This window comes from Gasterosteus aculeatus, chromosome 9 (assembly GCF_964276395.1).
Source record: "Gasterosteus aculeatus chromosome 9, fGasAcu3.hap1.1, whole genome shotgun sequence".
Lineage (NCBI taxonomy): Eukaryota > Metazoa > Chordata > Actinopteri > Perciformes > Gasterosteidae > Gasterosteus > Gasterosteus aculeatus.
The window spans coordinates 19620423-19641719 of record NC_135696.1 but is presented as its reverse complement, the minus strand read 5'-3'; the positions used below and the strand labels follow the sequence as shown (position 1 = coordinate 19641719).

General features: G+C 45.9%; 2 long non-coding RNA genes across 3 annotated transcripts; both read left to right on the top strand.

The window, feature by feature from the left end:
- Positions 1-965: 965 nt before the first annotated feature.
- LOC120825642 (uncharacterized) lies at positions 966-2652 on the top strand. The gene is made up of 3 exons (XR_005713137.2): positions 966-1016; positions 1341-1503; positions 2372-2652. It is a non-coding gene; the product is annotated as an uncharacterized LOC120825642 (long non-coding RNA).
- A 3723-nt stretch (positions 2653-6375) lies between these two features.
- On the top strand, positions 6376-20590 carry LOC144383061 (uncharacterized). Of its 2 annotated transcripts, none has more exons than XR_013450508.1 (5): positions 6376-6607; positions 11374-11495; positions 14897-15006; positions 15571-17922; positions 18152-20590. It is a non-coding gene; the product is annotated as an uncharacterized LOC144383061 (long non-coding RNA). The 2 variants fall into 2 exon arrangements; XR_013450507.1 differs by having other exon boundaries at positions 11334-11495.
- Positions 20591-21297: the final 707 nt, after the last annotated feature.

The following is a 21297-nucleotide window of genomic DNA, read 5'->3' as shown; positions in this document are numbered from 1 at the left end:
GTTTATTTTACCATATTCAATTGAATTTCATTTGTTTTTCATTTTAAGCAAATTGAAGTTTTTGCTCATTCATGCTACACGTGGAACCTAATCACAAATATTTGCTCTGACTTCATTCTTTCCTCAGGTGTACATCCACGCCGTAAATATTTGCACACACTCTTTGTGCGCGTTGTTACACGGAGATTAAATGAAGAAGCATTTTTTGCAACATGCTATTTTGATGATAAATGTTGGTGTTGAACCATTAACTCGACAACGGCGGCGGAGGAACGAGGAACCCCCCCTTCACTCTTTTTTTCTCGTCCCTCGTCTCGTCTCCTTCCGTGTGCCACGCGTGTTCCCGGCGGGACGACTTGGTTCAGTCTGTGTTTTATAAACATTTCAGAACGCCCACGGCTCCCGCGAGTGGGCGGATCCCTGCGCCCTCGCCGTGACTGTGTGGACGTCTCTATATCAACAGCTCCACGAGCACGCACACGCACACGCGCACACAGGGATGCAGGCCTGTCAGTCTCGTTGGAAACTGTGCATGCATGCTAGCATAAACATGTGGTTGTCACACACGTGCAGACACACACGCGCGCGTACAACAACCTGTCAGCCGTCGGGAGGAAATAACGGTCGACGGAGACTTGGAGGTGCAGGGAAACAATTCATCCTTAATACCGTGTTATTCTCTCTCTCACACGCCAGCTGCATTTCTGTATTTAGGCATTATCATTCTCACCTTTTCCTCATATTTCTTTCTCACGAGGGGTTTCTCCCTCCCTCTCACTCCCTCCCTCCCTCCCTCCTCAACTTAATCTCTTTCTCCGTCTCTCTCTCCCCTTTTTTTTTCTCCTCCTCAGTCTTTTCCCCCCCTCAAGGTGTCTAAGCTGTGAGACATTTAATCGCCGCGGTAACGGTTTCATATCTGGAACAGAAATCAAATAATGCCAGATGATTTACTCCCCCTAGCAACCAGGGAGCACAGCCCTAGCAACCGACCCAGCCAGCAGGCCAGACCTAATCAGGTTGAAAATATTTCAATTATTGTGTTGATTCTAGGAGGCGCGTGAGAGTGTGTGTGTGTGTGTGTGTGAGATGGAGAGTAAAGATCGGCCTGCTGCGTTTCAATGATGTCAGCCTGCATTGATCTGAATACCAGTGTAGAACAAGGAGGACATTAGAAAAATAAAATAAAGCGTATGGTGTCATAGAAGATCAAGCGCTATTAGAAGGGCTGCTGTTGTGATGGAGACATTAGAAGGATACAACAACACATGGTCATTCTGGCTCGGGTAGTGTAACAGTTGGCATGCTCTGTGTGTGTGTGTGTGTGTGTGTGTGTGCGACAGAAAGCGAACGGCAGAGTTGGCGAGGCAGAAGTGACAGAGGAGAGCCAAAGAGCGGCGACAGGATCCAAACTCCAGGGTGCCAAAGGACCAAATCGAGCTTTACTCCTCACTCTGTCGAACACAGTCGCGCTACGCCCGTCCGTGTGGGAGCTTTAGAGAAAGTGTAAGCTGGTGTGTACGTGTGTGTGTGTGTGCGTGCAGGTTGATGTGTGTCTGGAAAAGGGTAGACGGCTGCAGAGGGGGGGGGGGCTTTATTGAAGGCTTGCCCAGCCAATCAATAAGCGTGTGTGTTTGCATGCGCGTGCACACGAGTGTCTATAGACTACAATTATTAGGTGTGTCTATAGCTGAAGCAAATGCAGCCTCATGCCACTGATCATAAATCATGAGGGATTTATATATAGATATATATATATATATATATATATATATATATATATATACTTCTACAAACTGCTTCCTCTGGAGGCGTTTCTGTTATTTAGCCCTGAACAATTAGTGGAAATGGTTGGGTGATTAATGCCTTACTGGATTTGATTCTTTTTATGGTTTTTAAGATTAATAAGTTGCGTCATTAATCATTAAGTCTTCTTTTTCTAGTTTCCCAAATACAAAGATTTTTGTATTAAAATGAAATATCTATTAGTACTCTCTTGTTAGTCGGACAAGACATTTATAGAATTTTCCACCGGCTTAAGGAAATTGTCAAGTGGCATTTATCACGATTTTAATTCTCATTTTTTAAAGAAAACAATTACAATAAAAGATTGTGGACAAATTAATGTATTATAAAAGTAATCATTGGCCGCAGTCGTGATGCAAAGTATTATTTTCTGTTCTTTTTCTTTTCCGCACTTTAATTTCCCATTTCTTTCTTCTTTAATTCTATAATAATGAGAAAAATAAAGAGTGCAGAGGAACAATGCATTAGAAGAGTAGAAAGACGTGGGGGGGGGGGGGCGCTCTAATCTAATCTGCTTTTTCAACCTCTAATTCTCTGATGGTAATTATGCCTGACAATTGGCCTTTAGGGACGAGACGAGTCTCCTTCATTGGCGTTCGGCTGTTTGGACGGAGGCAGAGGGGAGAGTGCGACAGAGCAGACAGACACACGAACCAGGAGGAAAAAAAGAGAGACGGCTCGACAGGAGGAGAGAATGAAGGCTGAATGACAGAGAGAAATGGATGTAAAAAAAATGGGTATTTGAGAGATTATGAATTTACATATCTTAATAGAGAAATGCATGCTACGGCTCTCCACCTAAAAAAAAAGCTGCACGGCTCATCTTCAGAATTACAGAATGTATGCGCCGTTATTGTGTGTGTCTGTGTGTGCGGTTTGTGTGAATCATAACAGACCTGTATTTTAAGGGTCGCTCTCCTCTCAAGTTGTTATCAATGATCAAAATTGTTTGAGTGATTTCATACTAAATGTCACATTTAAAAACCATTTTGAAGAGCTTTCCTCTCAAAGCCCACGGAGGCCTCAGTGGAGGTGGGAGACCAATCCAGCGCCAGCTTGCTTTCACCAAACTGAAGAGTTATGTTGTGAGATTTTCACAATTAACATTTCGAAATTTGACTTTTTTGTTGTTGTTCATTTGAAATGCTTTCCAAGAGAATTGTGGGTAGCTGGTTCTGCTCCGACGCCCACGTCTCAAAGTGTGTCGAGGTTTGTTGTCGACCCAGTGAATGACTGTTTACCCGGTTAATGTTTGTTTACCTGGTGAATGTTTATTTACGTGGTGAATGGCTGTTTACCTGGTAAATGCCTGTTTACCTGGTGAATGTTTGTTTACCTGCTAAAGTCCTGTTTACCTGGTGAATGTTTGTTTACCTAGTGAATGGCTGTTTACCTGGTGAATGTTTATTTACGTGGTGACTGTTTGTTTACCTGGTGAATGTTTGTTTACCTGATAAATGCCTGTTTACCTGGTGAATGTTTGTTTACCTGGTGAATGGCTGTTTACCTGGCGAATGTTTGTTTACCTGGTGAATGGCTGTTTACCTGATGAATGTTTGTTTACCTGGTAAATGCCTGTTTACCTGATGAATGTTTATTTACCTGGTGAATGTTTGTTTACCTGGTGAATGTTTGTTTAAGCTAAGCTAAAGCGTAGCTAAGCTAAAGCGTAGCCATGCTGCGTCAAAGGTGTCATAAGGTAATAATATCCAATTATCTGGACATACTTAATATCACTGATAACAGTTAAATCTGTCATTACCTCTGAAGTTGAGGCCTTAATGGTTCACACCCAGAAAGCTCAGAGGGGAAACATCTCCCAGTTGCTAAATGAGTAGCTAGCTAACAGGCTAGTTGTTACTCTGTAACGTGCATTTTTGCTGAAGTTACTACAATACAAACTGAGTCACATGTCAATTCTTAGTAAAAAAAGAAGGTGGAAACCTGTGGAAAGTCAAGGCCGAAGCCAGTCCAACAAGAGGCTAGTTGAAGCTATGAAGCTAACACAGCTAGCTGTGATAAGGGCTACTTTCACAGTTCAAATCGCAAGAGAATGAAGGAAGAAGGACGTTTTTAATGGTTAAAATCCCTTAAGCTAGTGTGCAGATATCAGTGTTTGAAGTAAAGAACACTTTCTGTCTGCAAATTTGAGGGCGTTAGTTTGAAGGGGTTTTTGTCAGTAGACCATAAAGCTGTCGGTAAATGTTTTTTACATGTTGACTCAGGGAACATTGAACATTTGCCGTCGGGAGGAGAGCGCGTTGCTCAGAACATAAATCCCTTTCAAAGGTCTCCTTAACGTGTCATATTAAAGGATATTAGCTCGGGGAACATCGGAGAGCTCAAAAAGCTAGCCATCTTTCTGCTAAAACAACCACACACACTAGTATGTTGTGGTAATTAAATACAATTTTACCTCTTTTTGCTTTCTTTCCATGAGGACATCTTAATGGGAATATGCAACAAGCACATTCAAAAGGTAGAGAGTGCCAGTCAATATGCTAAAGGTTAAAAGCTAGCATTACCCGGCTTGACTCCATATTACAATATATATCAAATTATGATATATGCTTGAAGGCAAAATGTAATATTTCACCTCCAAAGGCAAAGTCAGACTAAATAAAAGAATGTAATCTGAATATCAGCCATGTATTCTTTTCAGGCAAAACATGACCGCCACAAATATCCATGAACATTTTCTAATTATTATTCCCAACTTCAGCAAATTACTTTTATTCCTTCAGTGCACTTTTATTCAGTCTATTAATTTGGCAAACTGCGCAATCAATGTGGGGGGGAAAAAGAAGGGTGGGACCGAGAGGAGTAGAAGAAAGAGACGAAGAGGCAACGCAAGTCAGGAGGTTTGCATCGGATAACGGAGAGGTCAAAGCGGAGGGCAAAGTGTAGATGAGGGGACAGAAAAGGCTCTGCCAATCAGTGCCATAATCACACTTTTCCAATTTCCTCTCTACGTCACAAAGAACCACCACCCAGCTATAGGTAAGACGGCCTCGGTGTTAACTGTGTGTGTGTGTGTGTGTGTGTGTGTGTGTGTGTCAGTGGGATGGGCAGCTAGGCGTAAAATTGAGTCCAGATTCATTAGGTTCTGTGAGCTGAGCTGCGGTTGGTTTAAGTGATACATTTCCTCTGGAAGTGGAGGTGTGGAGGCGTGTGGGTGGATGGGTGTTGTGGGACGGCGGCGTGGGGGGGGGGGGGGGGGGGCAGTCGTGTGTTACGGGTCTCTCCCCTGTCTCACACCTGTGCGCGCCTGAAAACACACACACACACACACACAAGTAGGGGAGAATTTAAAGGCCTTTATTCTATTTTCTCCCTCCTCTGTTTCACTGGTGACACTGTAAATCTGAGCCAATTTCCTCCTCTAATCATCATTAAAAAGCGCAAATTACTCCACTCTCCATTAAACACTCCCACACGCCTGCTGCCATTACTTGCGGCTGCTCTGCTGCCGTTTCCGCACACATTGAAGCCGGGCCAGCTTAATGCGTGGCTTTATTCTGGACCTCACTTTGTTTCGTGGGATTAGCAGGGAAACACCAAGCTGGGCTTTGTTTTACCCGACAGCGGGACTCAACGTTTCAACCTCTCGCGCCTCAGAGTGTTTTCAACGATGATTTTAATGCACGATAGTGCCGAGGCGCCGACATGGACTCCACCTGAGAGGAAGTAGACGCACGGGCCTTTGGACTCAAAAGAAGTGGCGTACAGTCCAAACACAAAACCCGTTGTACAGTATTTAAAACCTGTGTTCCCCAATGTTGAATACACCCAAACTAACAGTCCTTAAAATTCCAAAAGGAGTGGTGTTGTTCCCATTTAAGGCAGAGAAACAGTTAACAAATCAAAGCATCCTGGCTGTGATTAAGAATCATACAATTCTTAGATCAACATTTATTGGATCAGAGTGAATATTGTTGATACATCAGTCGCCGACTATGTGACGGTTAGCGCAAATACAGAATAAGACCTAGAAGAAACTGGCTAAGCTCGGTCCAGCTGGAGAGGAACCAGAACCAGGACTCAGCGGATGAGGCAGTCTGATCTCACCACGTTGGACCTCAGAGGCGTCGTCTCTCTGGGAATTATCTCCTCGTCTCCAGGAAGCGTCGGCAGGTGACTGGCATCGGCTCGGGGGGCCGGCCAGCGGCGGAGGACGGTGATGGGATTTGCTCATTGAACATGAAACATGAATGCCTCTAAAAAGGTCGGCCCCCCTTTTTTCTGTTGGAGAAAAAAAGTCGGCAGCTCAGTTTTGTTGAATGTCTGCAGTCGTCAATGAGTCTTTTTGCTGCAGAGCTAAAGAAATGACTTCATGCACGTTTCTTTGCGCCTTTTAGCCTGAACGTAAAAACACATCAAGCAACAACAACAACAACAACAACAACAACAGGTATGAATGGATTTAACAGTCACGCTTCTTTTAGTGCAGGTTGAAGTGAGTGAAAACAAAACAGACGTGTCACCCCTCCCTCTCCCGCCCTCCCTCCCTCTCTCCCCCCCCCGGCCCCCTGACACATTAACTCCTTCAGGGAAAGTCATAAAGAGGCAGTGGACTAATGGAAGGGAGCCTTGGCGAGCGGAGCGCAGCTGTCCCGTCATTAGCCCCCGTGTTGGTTTCCACAGTGTGTTTGTTTGTTGATCGGCGTGTTTTTGCACCTGCGGCGCCGACGCAGAAGGTCGTGGGAAAAAGGCCCGGCCAGAGGAAGCGGCCACGCCGAGAAACTCTCGAGGGAACGGAGGCTCTTCACCTTCGAACCCGACCCTCGTCTGGTGGCTTCAGCAGGTGCATATTTGTCTTATCACCAAATGTTGTTGTAAAAGGTCTTAAACACAAAACCTCTGAATAAATGAGCGAACCCGGCGAGCGACTCACGGGCCCGGCTGACCGGAGCCTACGTAGGAGTTTTGGCAACAAAAGTGTCGTAAAACTCAAAAACACAAACAAAAAATAATGCGGGTTTATTGGAAGTCGACGAGCCGGCGCCCCCTTCAGGCCGCGGCGCCGCAGGCCGCGCTGTCCCTCGAGAGCCTCCGCTTAGGAAACAGCGCAGTGTGCGTCTGTGCATGTTTGTGCAACACAAGTAGAAGATTAGGAATTCCTAATCTCCCTTGGTTTCGTGGCAAGGCACAGTGTGTGCGTGCGGGTCTGTGTGTGCGTGCGTGTGTGTGTGCGCGCTCTCAGTGCAATGATAACAGCTACCACTAGATAAGCTGGTCCCTCTGGTAAGTGTAGATGGGCTGTGTTAAAAACACTGCTGTGGCTCTCCTCAGTGTGTGTGTTTGTGTGTGCGTGCGTGCTTGTGTGTGCATGCATGTGCGTGTGTGTGTGTGTGTGTGTACAGCAGCAAACAGTCGTCAAAACAGCAAGAGTTCAACATCTGAAGCTCTGATGATGTCACAGAGAAGCAACACGACACACAAACACACAACAATACGTGATGGGAGATGAATGAGTATGTTGCCCCCCGTCCCCCCCCCCCGTCCCCCCGTCCCGTCTTACTCTTTCTGCCCCCTCCCTCTCCGTCCTGTAATCACTCCCCTCTGAATCCTCTGTATATAATTCAGCAGCAATTCCGCTCGTCCGCTCCCTTTGCCTCCGCCTCCTCACGGGGGGACGCAATGAGATATGACATTTCATTTGAGTTCCTCGCCACGCGCCGCCCTCGCTTTGAGAAATAAATAAATATTTCATTAGCGGGCCGAGGGGGGGGGGGACAGAATGAGGATGCACGCACACACACACACACACACACACACACACACACACACACACACACACGAGGCAAAGGGGAAGGCAATATAAGTGTGTTTATACATTCATGCACATATATGGGCCTCAAACAGACACACACACACACACACACACACACACACACACACACACACACACACACACACACACACACACACACACACACAGGTTTGGTACATGGAGAACCAGCGCAAACATCCTCATGCAGGAAGAGCAATCTCATGCCTAGAAATAGACAAGATAGATAAGTATGAAGATAATGGATCTCCCTCTGTAACTCCTATCATCCCTCCTCTCTCGTTAGAACACCTTATCATCTCTCCCCCCTGCCTCCCCCCTCTCCCGCAATCTCTCTCAGGTCTTACCTAGAGACCCCTGGCTTTATTGTCTTAATTAAAACAGAGGCTGTTTAATTATTTTAATCCACACTACTGCACAACAGGGACTCCTGAGGAGACGGAGTGCGGTGGGAAGAGGTGGGAGGCTGATGTGGGGGGGGTGAGGAGGGGGGAGAGGGGAGGGGGGGGGGGGTGTTAGCCCTGACATTTCAAATTAAGCTCTACAAGTTCAAAAGCAAGAGTTCTTATCACTTTTCCTCTCATTCATTTTCCCATTTCTGGCCTCCTCTCCCTCCACGAGTCTGGCCCCCTTCTCACTGATCTCCTCTCTTCTCCCACCACAGCGCTCCATCCTCCATCCTCCAGTCCCTTCCTCGCCCCTATGCTCATTTATTTCTTCCTCTTGCCTCTCCTCCTCCTCCTCCTCCTCCTCACCACCTTTGAGAGATTAGCAGCAGTGTTAGAGCCTTTTTCAAGTCCGGGACATCAAAAGAATCTGTGATTATTACAATACCACGAGGAGTCATGTGTGCGTTTCCCTTATCTTAATACACACCCACTTGCATGCAGATACCTTCACATGCCAAACCCATAATTCACACTCGAGGGTTGCAATCACGTTGAGCTCGTTGTGAGAGGTTTGTTTGAGCTCTGGAGTGTTTGTGCGTCTGGTTTTTGCTCGGGAGAACAACGCTGCTTGAACACCATGCGACTGCACCGAGGACACCGGCGATGCAGAGACAGCTTTTTGGACACCACCTGTTTCCTCAAAAACGTTTTGGCCTTGAGTCTGATGGAAGCTTCCGGCGAGCGCCGGTATACGTCGAGCTCCGACCCGTTTGGAAGCCGAGGAGGTAACGCCGTTTCTCCCTACGGTTGAAACGGGTGGACGATGGACAAATACAGACGCACAAACAGTGTCAAGTCAAGTGTCACTCTGCAAAGCAGAGTTTGTCAGGCTCCATCGGAGGCGGGAGACGGCCTGAAGAGCTCTGCTCCCTGCGGACCACGGAGAGCGAAAGGAGATGTAGGGCGAGCAAGCTGAGAGGGGAGAGGGCGGGGTGAGGAGATAGGAAATGGCGAGGACGGCGGAGGGGCGGCGGCGGCCGGGAGGATCCATTACATAATTTGCGCTCCCTCTGCTGTCTTCCTTCCCATTCGCTGGCTGATTAGCGTGACCTTGATGCAGCCGCGGCTCAGCCGGCTCCCGTTGAACTCTGGGTAATGAAGCCGGCGCTTACAAATAGAGAAATAAACACCTGGCTCCCTGGGAATGGTAATACGCTCCCACCTCTGTATCCTCATCTCTGCTCCGTGCCCATTCACATTTCCTCCGTCCTCCTCCCTTTGTCACCCTCCATCTAGCTCTCTCACTTACTCCCCCCCTCTTTTTTCTATCTGCTTCAGCGGGGGAGTCTAAACTCCCCATATTTTCAGTTTACCGTCTGATTAAGGAGCGAGTTGAGCGTTTCTATTCCCTCTGTCTTCCTCCTCCGTTCCGTCCCTCATTCATGTGCTGCCACGGTAACTAGCCTATTATCTGACAGTTCCACTCCACTGACCTGCCCAATAACAGCTTCCACATCGCTATAAATGCCCGGGAGAGGGGTGAGGGGGGGTGTGTGTGTGGCTGGACGCGCAACGCGTGCACGCGCATCGGCGTCTAAACCCCGGAGATTGTCCTGTGTTATAAACATTTACGCCAGGCTAACAGATCATCTCCGAGAGCCGGGGATTGGTCCGACTCCCCACCGCCGCTCCCTCGACTGTCCCCCTGGCGAATTGAAAGCCCAAGATTAGGAGATGATAGCTTTTCAGATTGGCGAGGAAACACAGAAATGAGTTTCACCGGGCGAGTTTACGGAGGTTAGATTGGAGCGGTTAAACGGCGGATAAATTGATGGTTCTCTCATTGTCTCTTCACCGGTATAGTGGCTAAATCTATTAGCCGCCAACGACCTGTTATCGGCTGCGATGGGACGGGAGAGGCGACGGGTCGGGAGAGGTTTGAGTAAAGGAAACATGCTTGAGGGGCGATGGGGAGGCCGAGGAGAGGAGGACTTATTTACCGTCTCATAATCTAAGCTAGGGTATTCATGCATTAGCAACACGGAGAGGCAGCCGTGCTGGCAGTGCTAATACAGGCATGCTAACACGCTAACGTGCTCATGTGCCGATGCTAAACAGGCACGTTTGTCATCTTAGTCAAACACGTTGGCGTGTTCAACGCTTGTTTATTAGAACTAAACACATTTATCTTTTATTTGGCTAGTTGTAATTTGTTATTATCTATTTGGTAGTTTTGTTGTTGTTGATCTATTATCAAGGTGGTAGTTTCATTTTAACTGTGTATTTGTCTTTACGTTGTGATGTTCTGTTTTGTGCAGATCCCAGGAAGAAGAGTTTCTATCATGACAGTAATGAGGATTCCACCTAAATAAATATGGAATTAAATGTTGCACAAAACTCTTGCACATACTCAAAAATGCACTTTTCCTAAATATGCAGCTGCAGACCAACAGCACAATAGCAGTTTAGTATAATACACACACACAGATAACGGCCCTTTCTGGAGAATTAATCACAAGTTCTGGTTGTATTAGTTGATGAATTACATTTGACAAAAGTCTCTTCAACAGACTGGGTAAGTGCAGTGTGTCTCTGAATGTGTGTGTGTGTGTGTGTGTGTGTGTGTGCATCAAAGCCACACAGTTTGAAGGGAAACACTTTGGAGAAGGAATGTAATGAGTCCATTTAGTGATGATTAAATAGAGTGATGAGGATTCACTCTTAATAAGAGCTATTTTCCTAATCCCTCAATTCGTCAATATCTGGTGCAACAGCTTCACAAGTCCACACGGGGCCGGATTTAAAGTTTCACAACGATTCGGCAGTGACATAAAAGAAAGAAAGGACTTCTCGTTACTGCCCTTAGACGGCAACTACGTCCTCCGATTCTGCTCCGATGTGCAGCGTTGTTTTCCTGCGTTTATCAAAGCAGCTAACAGTTGTGTGTGTGTGCACAAACAGGAGCTACAGTCAATACCTTTCATATTTATATATAAATAACCCTTCCTCATCCAACCCTTCCTCAGGTTGTTTAACCAGAAAAAGAAGTTTTTTTTACACAAAAGCATATTTGTTCAAAGAAAGAGCACAGAAAATATTTAGTGTAGACTTTAATCCCTTTATTCAGATTTAATGGCAAATAGACATTTTGTGTGTCAATCAAAGAGAACCGGAGACGTTTAGTCTTGTTTTACTGTCCAAAAACTAAAATGTTAAAAAACATCATGGAAAGAAGTACAACTCCTCCTTTTTATATTTAAACATACATTTGAAAAAAAAACTGTATTACTCCTGTACAAATTATTTGTCTTGCATTATCTATCAGTTACACTCACCATTACCACCTACAGCACGGTGACGCTTTCCTCTGCGGCCACTGTGGTTTCACAGCTAAGGAGACAGAAAGGTTGGACTTGTCTTCTGCGGGGAAGACAGAGGACAGGACGAGGAAGACGAGGAGGGCAGAGAGCGCGGTGTCTGGGATGCTTTTGAGACGCTCTGAGATGAAAAAGGTGAGAAGGGCCACGGGAACGGTTTCCCATGATCCCGCGTGACCTGACCTGGGCCGGGATAGACTCGGGTGGTGGTGGTGGGCGGTGTGTGTGTGTGTGTGTGTGTGTGCGTGTGTGTGTGTTGGGGGGTGTTATGCCGCTGTAAACACCGCTTCATGTGGACGGACGTTGGAATCCACCTTAAATAATCTGCCGTCTTTTCCTCACATCTGCGCTCTGTTGAAATAAATCACGTTGGTAATTCCAGATCCACAACACACACGGATCACATCCCCCCCCCCCCCCCCCCTCCAAAAAAAAAAAAAGTGCATGTGAGTGCATGTGAGTGTGGGCAGCGATAGCTCAACGAGCATAATAAACCCTGAACCAATCACATATCAGTTTCATCGGGGGAGTTTCCAACATCCTTCGCTCTAATTGGCCATCATGTAATCCGGCGTCCCTAAAGACCTCCGTCTTCCTCTCCATCCATTACTGGCCCTCTTCCTCGCTCCGCACCGTCTCTTCACTCACCCCCTCCACCCATTTCCTCCCCTCTCCTTTCACCTCGTTTCACTCATTTGTCTGACTCTCTCACTCCTCGCTCGTTTCCCCATTTTTAAATCCACACGTTTTCATTTGCAAATGAAAAACTTGACACCCTTCACATTTTTCTTGTTTCTGTCCCACACGTCTGGTGCATTGATCAGCTCTCACCCTCTTTACCTTTCTTTCTCCCCCATCGCGTCCCCACTTCTTCTCCCCCCCCCATCCCCGTCCCTCCCTCTCTCTCTTCGGGGGGGAGTCATTGAGTGTGTAATCGCTTGGTTACGGTGTGTCAGTCTGCGTCTGAACCCACCATCTGTCCTCTGGGCTTCCGTCTGGGACCGCAGACACACACACACATTAACACACACACACACACACACACACACACACGCAGAGCAAATGCACAGAATGAAACAGCCGAGCCAAGCTCATTCACACCACAATATGATGACAGCTGTATCACCCACCTATTGACATGAGCTGTCAGAGGGGCAGTGACTAACATAACGCATGGTGACATATCACACACACCGAGGTGGTGACTCCGGTGCACATCCCTTGTTGTGGCTCATAACTGTTCCCCCGGTTACAGCCGGACCTCACTTTGATTAAAGTGCAGTCATTGATTTGAGTATTCGTACTCGAGGGATGGTTCAGTGACGGAGCAGATTTCCAAATGTTTGACAAAGTTGGATTCATGCGGAAAACAAAGTTGTTTGATGACTTTGTTCAAAACATATTAGTTGTTTCATTCAACCATTTTAAATGAGCTTCCATTTGATAAGGAACCCGTTTGTGAATAGTGACTTTTGTATCGCAGCATATTGTTAAACTGCTGCAAATCATAATGATCGGTTCACAAGTGTCCCCATGTCTGTCTTAAGACAATAGTCAAGCGCACATACGTGTTCTGCTTTCAATGTAAGTGATGGGTCACAAAATTCGCAGATATTAAACCCATCAGTGTTTATTATGTGTTACCTTTTCCTTCCCCCACAGTTCCATAACGAGCCGGCAAAATTATAATCTGATGCTTTCCGTCCCAGATAACAGACATTTTAATTTAACTTAATCAGAAGTACATAATTATCAGCATTAAAAGTTACTCAATATACAGAATGGCCTATTTCATGTAACATATTCACACATGGTCTATATCATTGGATTTTAATTATTGATAGATTTCATGTTTTCATGACTCTACTATTGCAGCTTGTAAAACTGAAACTAAGTTCTTACAGATGCATTTTGCTTGAAAACAATCAATATATATATATATATTCTATATATACATAGTTAATAACAGTATTATTACGTTTATCTCTGTCAGCACTGTTGCTGTTGTTTGCGCTGTTAGCTCTGTTAGCGCTGTTAGAAGTGTTAGCGCCGTTAGCTTCTAGCTGCTGTGTGCTCGCCTTGTGGAGGCAACAGATGTGCTGGGAGTGTTTGAGTCGAGCAACTTCATTTACAGCCACCTTGCGTGCATCAAAGCTCGTGCAACGTGAGGGAAATGTGTCAGTAGCACCTGAGGAAGTGAAATCAACCATTTGTACTTGACGCTTGTCAAGCTAGCAGCCCGGAGGAAGACTCCGGTGACGTTGGCAGTGACGTAGACGTTCTAACTAAACACGACGTGTTTCCATCCAGCCGTCCTTCCGTCGCACGTGAGCACGCGCCGACTGTTTTAAAGATTAGAAGAGACAGCGCTCGCGCTGCGGCCACCGCAACAACTGTTGACCTTTAGCGCGTGTCTGTGCGTTTGAAGATATAACAAGAGAGAGAAGTAGGCCAGCGCTGCTTTTTCAACGACAGTCAAAGTACAAAAGAGAAGAAAAGGCGACAAGAAGGAAACACTGTAAGATTTCTTCCGCCGCGCGGCGTGGCGGACCGAGAATATGTGCATAACAAAGCAATTATACTTCATCAGGGCTGCACAGGAGTAAAGAGGCATCGGTGCATGAAATAGTCTATTATGATAAGAATTAAAATAGAAATATCAAGATCGGATCTAGAATAGTGCGGAGTGATAAGAACTAACGAGTCACATTGGAATGTGCTGCACGATCACATCCTTTCATATCTCCTCCAGGTTTCACCATTTAAAACAGTTCAACTCAGCTTTGATCACGTTAATGGAAAAGAAAGGCATAAGTTTTACTGTTTTACATTTTACATTGCACCAAACTGAGAGACGGAAAAGTGGGAAAACGATCGGAACATCAAGTATTCAAAATTATAGCTTGTCCCAATAAAAGGACCCCTGCGGGCATTCAGAAGATGACCCCTATTGTTTAAGGATGCTTCAGAGAAATCTGAAGCAATTACTGTCGCCCAAAATGCTTAGTTTCCCTTCTGATAAAGGCTCCGAATGCTTCGGAGTGTTTTTGATTAAGCTCAAAGGGACATGACGCACATTGAGGACCGACAATAGCACGACGCACACAACAAGTCCACAAAGTACAACTAATAGGAGACATTCAAATCAAGTTTGGAAGCTTTATTTAATACATTTATGTGTAAATCACAAATTGAAACACAGGAATGTAAGAAACAGAAAACGCAGCTACGAAAGCTTTCATCGTCTTCGACCTTCGTCCAACGCGGGGAAAACAAAGCCAGCGCGACGTCGCGTCCGTCGGAACGGCCGAACAACGTGTGCGACGTGAACGTGGAGCCAGACGTCGCCTTTCTGCTGCTGCTTGAACCGCGAGTCTCAAAACGAAGGAAAAGGGAAGAGAGCGACGGCGGAGGATTCACGCTGATATACGGAAAATGTGCCAGAGACACTTTAAACATGTGTGTGTGTGTGTGTGTGTGTGCGTGTGTGTGTGTGTGTGTGTGTGTGTGATGGATGGCCTCTCTTCCTCTGACAGATGCTGTAGAATCACTCAGCCATGCCAGCCTGGCTGGTTACCGGGGGCAACCCTGTAAATCTGACATTACGGGCTGTTGACAGGAGAAACGGTTGTTATCATAACCCACAGTGAGTCGCAGGAAACACACGCACCTCTCCAGTAGAACCACACACACACACGCACGCACACACACACACACACACGCGTAGACCAAAAGTGAGGGTATGAAAGAAGAGTTTGATTTACAGCTCAGGAGCATGTAAAGGAATGGGACGTGTGACATAACGCTGTGTGTGTGTGTGTGTGTGTGTGTGTGTGTGTGTGTGTGTGTGTGTGTGTGTGTGTGTGTGTGTGTGTGTGTGTGTGTGTGTGTGTTTTATATCTCGGCGAGAGGGATGTGATAGAGTGAAGTGATGAGTGTGGGAAACCTCGCGGTGAGCAGGTCACAGGAAACAAGATATACTACCTGGCCCTCTGTAATCCTCACCATGAAATATCCACACACACACACACACACACACACATCCATGCACCACACACACACACACACACACACACACACACACACACACACACACACACACACACACACATATGCTGCTCTGCCTCTATGTCATGATTATACCTTTCCAAAACCCCAAATAGTCTCTCTCTCTCAATCTTTCCCCTCTCTTTGCGTCTGCCTCTCCCAGTCTGGGTGTTCCAGCAGTAATGGTGTGTGCTGTGGGAGCAGCAGGAATGGCCATTACCATCCATGGATCACTGGTGGGGGCCGGCACGCGGTGGACTAGGACGAGGGAAGGAGGAGCACAGGGAAGGTCAGAGAGGGGAAATTGAGAGAGGAAGAAAAAAAAATAACGCCGGCGAGGAAAAGAGAAGGAGAGGTGTATTATTTGAATGCCGTCGTTGTAATGAAGTCATTCCACAGCGTTTGTGACGATTGGAGGATTTTCTAAGCGCTTGATGGATTCAATGCAAATAAAGTCGCACGCAAGCATTTTTCTAGTCTTGACAGCGTTTGGATGAAAATGTGCCCTCAAACCCGCAGAATCATGGTCGCTGAAAGGAGAAGAGATTCATGGATGAGGTTCCACTTCATTTGGTTAAACCTCAGGCGTCGCATTCGCCGTCTAACCGGAGAGTCGGATGGACGAGGGAAGCGTTGATGAAGGCCGGCCATTAACATCACGTGGTTCTCCTTTTAAAGCAACGATAAAGATGGACCTGAATTAACCTGCAAACTCACGCGGTTACGAGGGAGACACGATGAGTCTGAATTAACATTTTTTGCCGAACTGCCCTGTTTGTTGGTTGAATTTATTAAGACTATTGAAGGCTTGGAAGACAAATGAAGGAATGCTGGAGGAAGACACAGTCCAAAGTTTATTCGGGTGTAACTAAGCGATAAGGTAGTAACACATTACTTATTAATCCCAAAAACAATGCAATTTGTCATATTCGCCGTCAAAGAAAAGCAACACGGGGAAGAGAGAAAATCAAAAAAGCGGCAAACAAAGCAGGAGAAGCGCAGCTCGTGTGACGGGAGGCCCGTCGTGGTCGTTCGGGGGGGCGGTTGTGGTGCGCGGCGGCAGGTTGTACCGACGCTGACCTTTCTGTTGTAACAACCCGGGAATAAAAGGGAAGTGCCACACAAAGAGCTCTATTAACAGAGAAACCAGATATAATGGGGAAACAAGATGGGCCTTTAATGGGGACAGGCAGGGCTGTCAGCATGCATAATGTAACAGTCGTGTTAAAACAACACTGGGGCTCCATGTGCTCCCCCTTCACACACACACACACACACACACACACACACACACACACACACACACACACACAGAAACAAGCCTCTGTGAGAGACCCAAGTTATTAATTCACACATTGGTCCTCATCTATGGAATATTCTCCCAGCGCGGCGCACATTTCTCCTGCAAGGATGGGAATCATTGTTGTGTGTAATTATGAAGACAATGTTGGGAGGGATTATCAAAGAAGTAAGGGGGGGAGATAAGAAAGCGGCGGATGAAGAGGGTGCGGGGACGAGAAGAAAGGGAAAGTAGAGGGGGATAGAAGTAACAGAGGCAGGGGTGAGAAGGGAAGGGGACGAGGACGGAGAGAGGAAAGATTACCCCCCCCCCCCCGTCCTTCTCTGTTTTGCGGCGCTATCGTTCCCTCCTCCCTCGTTCCTCCTTCCTCCGCATTAGCATGATAAAGACGCGGTGGAATAGGGCAGCCGGCAGGTCTTTGGACATGGAGACAATGCTATCGCCAGAGCAGGCGTCTGCAGCGGGGGGGACAGCCACCGAGGGACGGTGCACCAACAACACACGCACACACACACACACACACGCATGTGCCCACTGATACAAACCCATGTAGACCGACAAACATGTAAACACACACAGAGCGGTGGATTATAATGAACCCGGAGGACTTAAACAATGAGAGGTAACGCGCAGTCAAAGGCAGCGGAGTCTCCGCACAGAGAGACGAAACGCGGAGTGTCCCTTTAAGTGGAGCGCTGGATGTTTGGTGCCTTAAAAGAAATGCGTTTGAATGAAGCAGATGTTTCCACATGGGCGCCTTTCACAGTTAGCCATCGACCTCAGAAGCCATCGGCTTTCGGCCCGGCGATGGCGAAGCGTCCGGCGAGGTGCCTGCACGTCGGGGCAACCAGGACGTCCTGTTTCTGCAAAAATGTCCACAGGCCGACTCCGCAGCACGACATTCTGAACCCGCGAGGAGCTCCGTCAGCGGCGGGTGAATTTGGATGTTGCCGTTGCGGTCGATGGTCGTGGAAAAAGAGGCCGCTTCCGGAGTGACCGGTCAGGCGGAAAAGGAGCGACGACTGACACCAGAACGCTTCTGGTGCCGGCTGCTTTTTGGGTTGCGTACACTTTGGTGGTACATCTTCTCTCGTATTGAGAGGAGCTTTTTAACCCTTTCAACTGGTGATGGGGGTCTCAGATGGGAGACAACAAGGACTGCTGAGGGGAAGCGAGGCTCTGGGAACCAGAACCAGGATTTCTGCAGTAAAATTAGTAAGTAAAAGCTTTTTTTTAAGGGACTCTTAGGCCCGATGCCACTCGCATTCATCGTATAAATGAAGTCTTTTGGCACTGCTGCTCTCTGTTAAGGATTAATTGTTCCATAACTCTGCATTTTTTTCTGATAATATAACGTCAGCGATTAAAGGCAAAGTAATTTTAACTGTGTGTTTGATTAAACGATTACATCAATATAATCTTCAAGAGCCTTTTCTGTTTTCAGTGGAAATGCAGACGCTGTTTGCAGCATTAACAGGAGACCCGGTTCACAGCAGACGTTTACACATTTTGTGTAAGCAGGAGAAGCACAAGTGGAACTAATGAAGCTGGCAATGACTCGTTTCCGTTTAGGAGCCTGAATAAGTTGCGGTGAGCCAGCGTGGCAAATCTAAATGGAATGTTTGTTCAGCTCTGAGAACTCAAAACATCTGTGGTAAGAAAAGAAAAAAAGCCACGGTAAATGACAATAAAACCGATGCTACCAGGCAAATGAAGCTTTATCTTCATTTTGCATCCATTTTGGCAAATAATTACGTTTAAAATATCAATTTAATGTCACTTATATTGTATTACCTATATTACAATTATTATATATTTTGCGTGTGCTTTAGTTCATTTTATTTTTATTTTTTACATCTATAAAATATATTTGTGTTCATCTCAAATACCTAATGCTTTATTTATTTGGCTCTAAACAGTACGAACTGTTTTCCACAAATCCATTCAGTTTTCTGAATACAGTTTTAATTCACTGACCCCCCAAAAAATGGGAATCATCATCCACTTATTTTTCTTCCTCTCTGTCTTTGTCTCTCTGTGTTGTTCATCACCAACCACATCAATGAGTAGCTAGTCAGTCTAATCAGTGAGATGCACACACACACACACACACACACACACACACACACACACACACACCTGGGTCGTTCTCCAGGTGTGTTCCGGAGCTGTGGGCTCTGCAGGACGCCAGTGGACCTCAGAACTGGGCCACAACTCACGCTTCAACCCCCCCTGTTTTTTTTCTGGAGGGAACGAAAAGGAAAGAAAACATTATGGGTCAACGTGAACACACACACACACACACACACACAGATCTACATGCTGTTATATGTGTAGACTGTACCCACCCGCATGGATCACAGGCAGCGCGGGAGGCCTGCGACGGTTGTCCAACCATAACACACACGTGCACACAGGACACACGCGACACACACACACACACTCACTTTCTGTAAAAACATACAAAACTGAACAAACGGTGCAGACACATGAGCAGGAACGGACACGCACCGGGACATTCCGCTACACGCTTTCAAAGGATCCTTTGATGAGATGAAGCCAAAAATACGATGTGATGATCAGATATTTGAGAAAATGGAAAAGAAAAAAAACACCAAATAAACTCAGATTAGAGAACTTTTATTGCTTACCTCTTATATTACAAAAACTATTGCACCGTTTTAAAGAAGGGTAAAGAATTTTAAAAATGCATTATGACCAACAGAGCAACCAGACCGGAGCCGAGTGGAACATTTAACATTGGGGCAACAGAGCGGGTAATAGTGAATAATGCACTGAATATTTTCCAAATTCAGTGTTGAGAGAGACGAATGGCTCCTTTGTGGTCCGACCGTCTCAGCCTGCTGTTCACAGCTTCTTCTAACACAAACAGATGTTGTAATCAAGACACACTTTCGAAAAGGGTGAAAGTCCTAAAAAGACTGAAGAACAACGTGATAGCGACCTGTCAATCACAATGTAGCCCCGCCCTCAAGCCTTCTCCACTCTACGGTCTATTTGACTCTTTATCGGTGACTAAATGATCATCGTGATGTGTTGAGGTATTGAGGAAACATTGAAGTTTTCAATGTTTACTGAGGTAATGAATAAAATCAGAAGTCAGATTATTTACTCATTGATTGTTTTTGCATTCAAAGAAGTCGCCCCCTGATGGACATTAGAGAGAATGCACCTCAGTTTGCCTTCACTTTTCACAACACGAGCTTCCCATCAATGGAAATTGAGTTTGTGTGTGTGTGACGGCCTGCTTTGAACAGGGCACACACACACGCACACAGACACACACACACACACACACACACACACATGTCCCGCAGTCAGTCACAGCTGCAGATAAACACAGCTTTCCTAGAGGGCGGTGATGATGATTGACGGGTAGAGGATAATGTCAGTCATCCCGCACTGTCTCTGTTAGATGATGTCATTGTGCTGCCTGGCACCTCGCTGATGCAGCAGATACGGAACGATCAAAGGAGGGCGAGAGAGAGAGAGGGAGAGAGAGAGAGAGAGAGAGACTGTGTGAATGTGTTTACCAGCGCAAAAGTCTACATTCAAGTTGAGATCACACGAATGAAAAGAAACCTGCTTTTTGGGTAGAAATGATGCTACAGACAAAGTAAAACTGCGGATTCTCAAATAGTTGCATGTTTTTAGTGTACCTTTTTTTCCAGTGTTCCAACTTGTATTCTATGAATAAATTGTATTTTTTTTTTTTCGTCTCTTTGTTTTCCGTCGGTGTTGCGTCGACTTCTTGCTGCACACTTCCTCCATTTGTTTCACCTTAAAGTAATAATACAGTCATTTAGTTTAGAGACAGATTCCCAGAGTAATCAGGAGGTCAAGATGTTATAAATATGGTCAATCCTACACTTCCCATCATGCAGCGCGGCAGCATGATGGGAAGTCTTACTCCTTATAAACTGTACACTAAAGGAATAAACTGTTTGCAGAAAAAAAAGTTAGGCTGAGGAAAATCCATTTGAAAAAGTGTAAATAAGCAATTATTCACTAAAGGGCGTCCTGATTCCTGAAATAATAAACCAGTGACGGTGGAAAACGCCACAATCCAACAAATCACAAAAGTGTTTCCACCTCCTGAACGACGCTATTGAGTATTAATTTAACAGCATCGGCTAAAATGTCTGTTGCTATGGTTACCTACAAATATGTGGCTATTAATATTTAATTTATGGTTGGAAGTGTTCTTTTGCCAGCCGATGAGAGATGCTTTTTTTTTTTTTTTCTGGCATGTTGTCCATATTGTTCGACAACGTTTTTATTTCATTTGAGAAACCGGCTCCGATTTGTCCAGCTTTCAGATTTGAAATACACAATAGTCTGTTTATTAGACCGATTAAAAAGCACCGGTTCCCATCAAAAGGAAAAGAAAAAGTACTTTTTCCAGGACTCTCACCACATTTCCGCCTGAATCGGCCCTCGACTCCGCTCCGAGGTGTGTGTGTGTGTGTGTGTGTGTGTGTGTGTGTGTGTGTGTGTGTGTGTGTGAAGAGGAAATAAAAGGTATTAAAGTGTGATAATTGGAGATCTCATCCACAACACCTGTCGTAT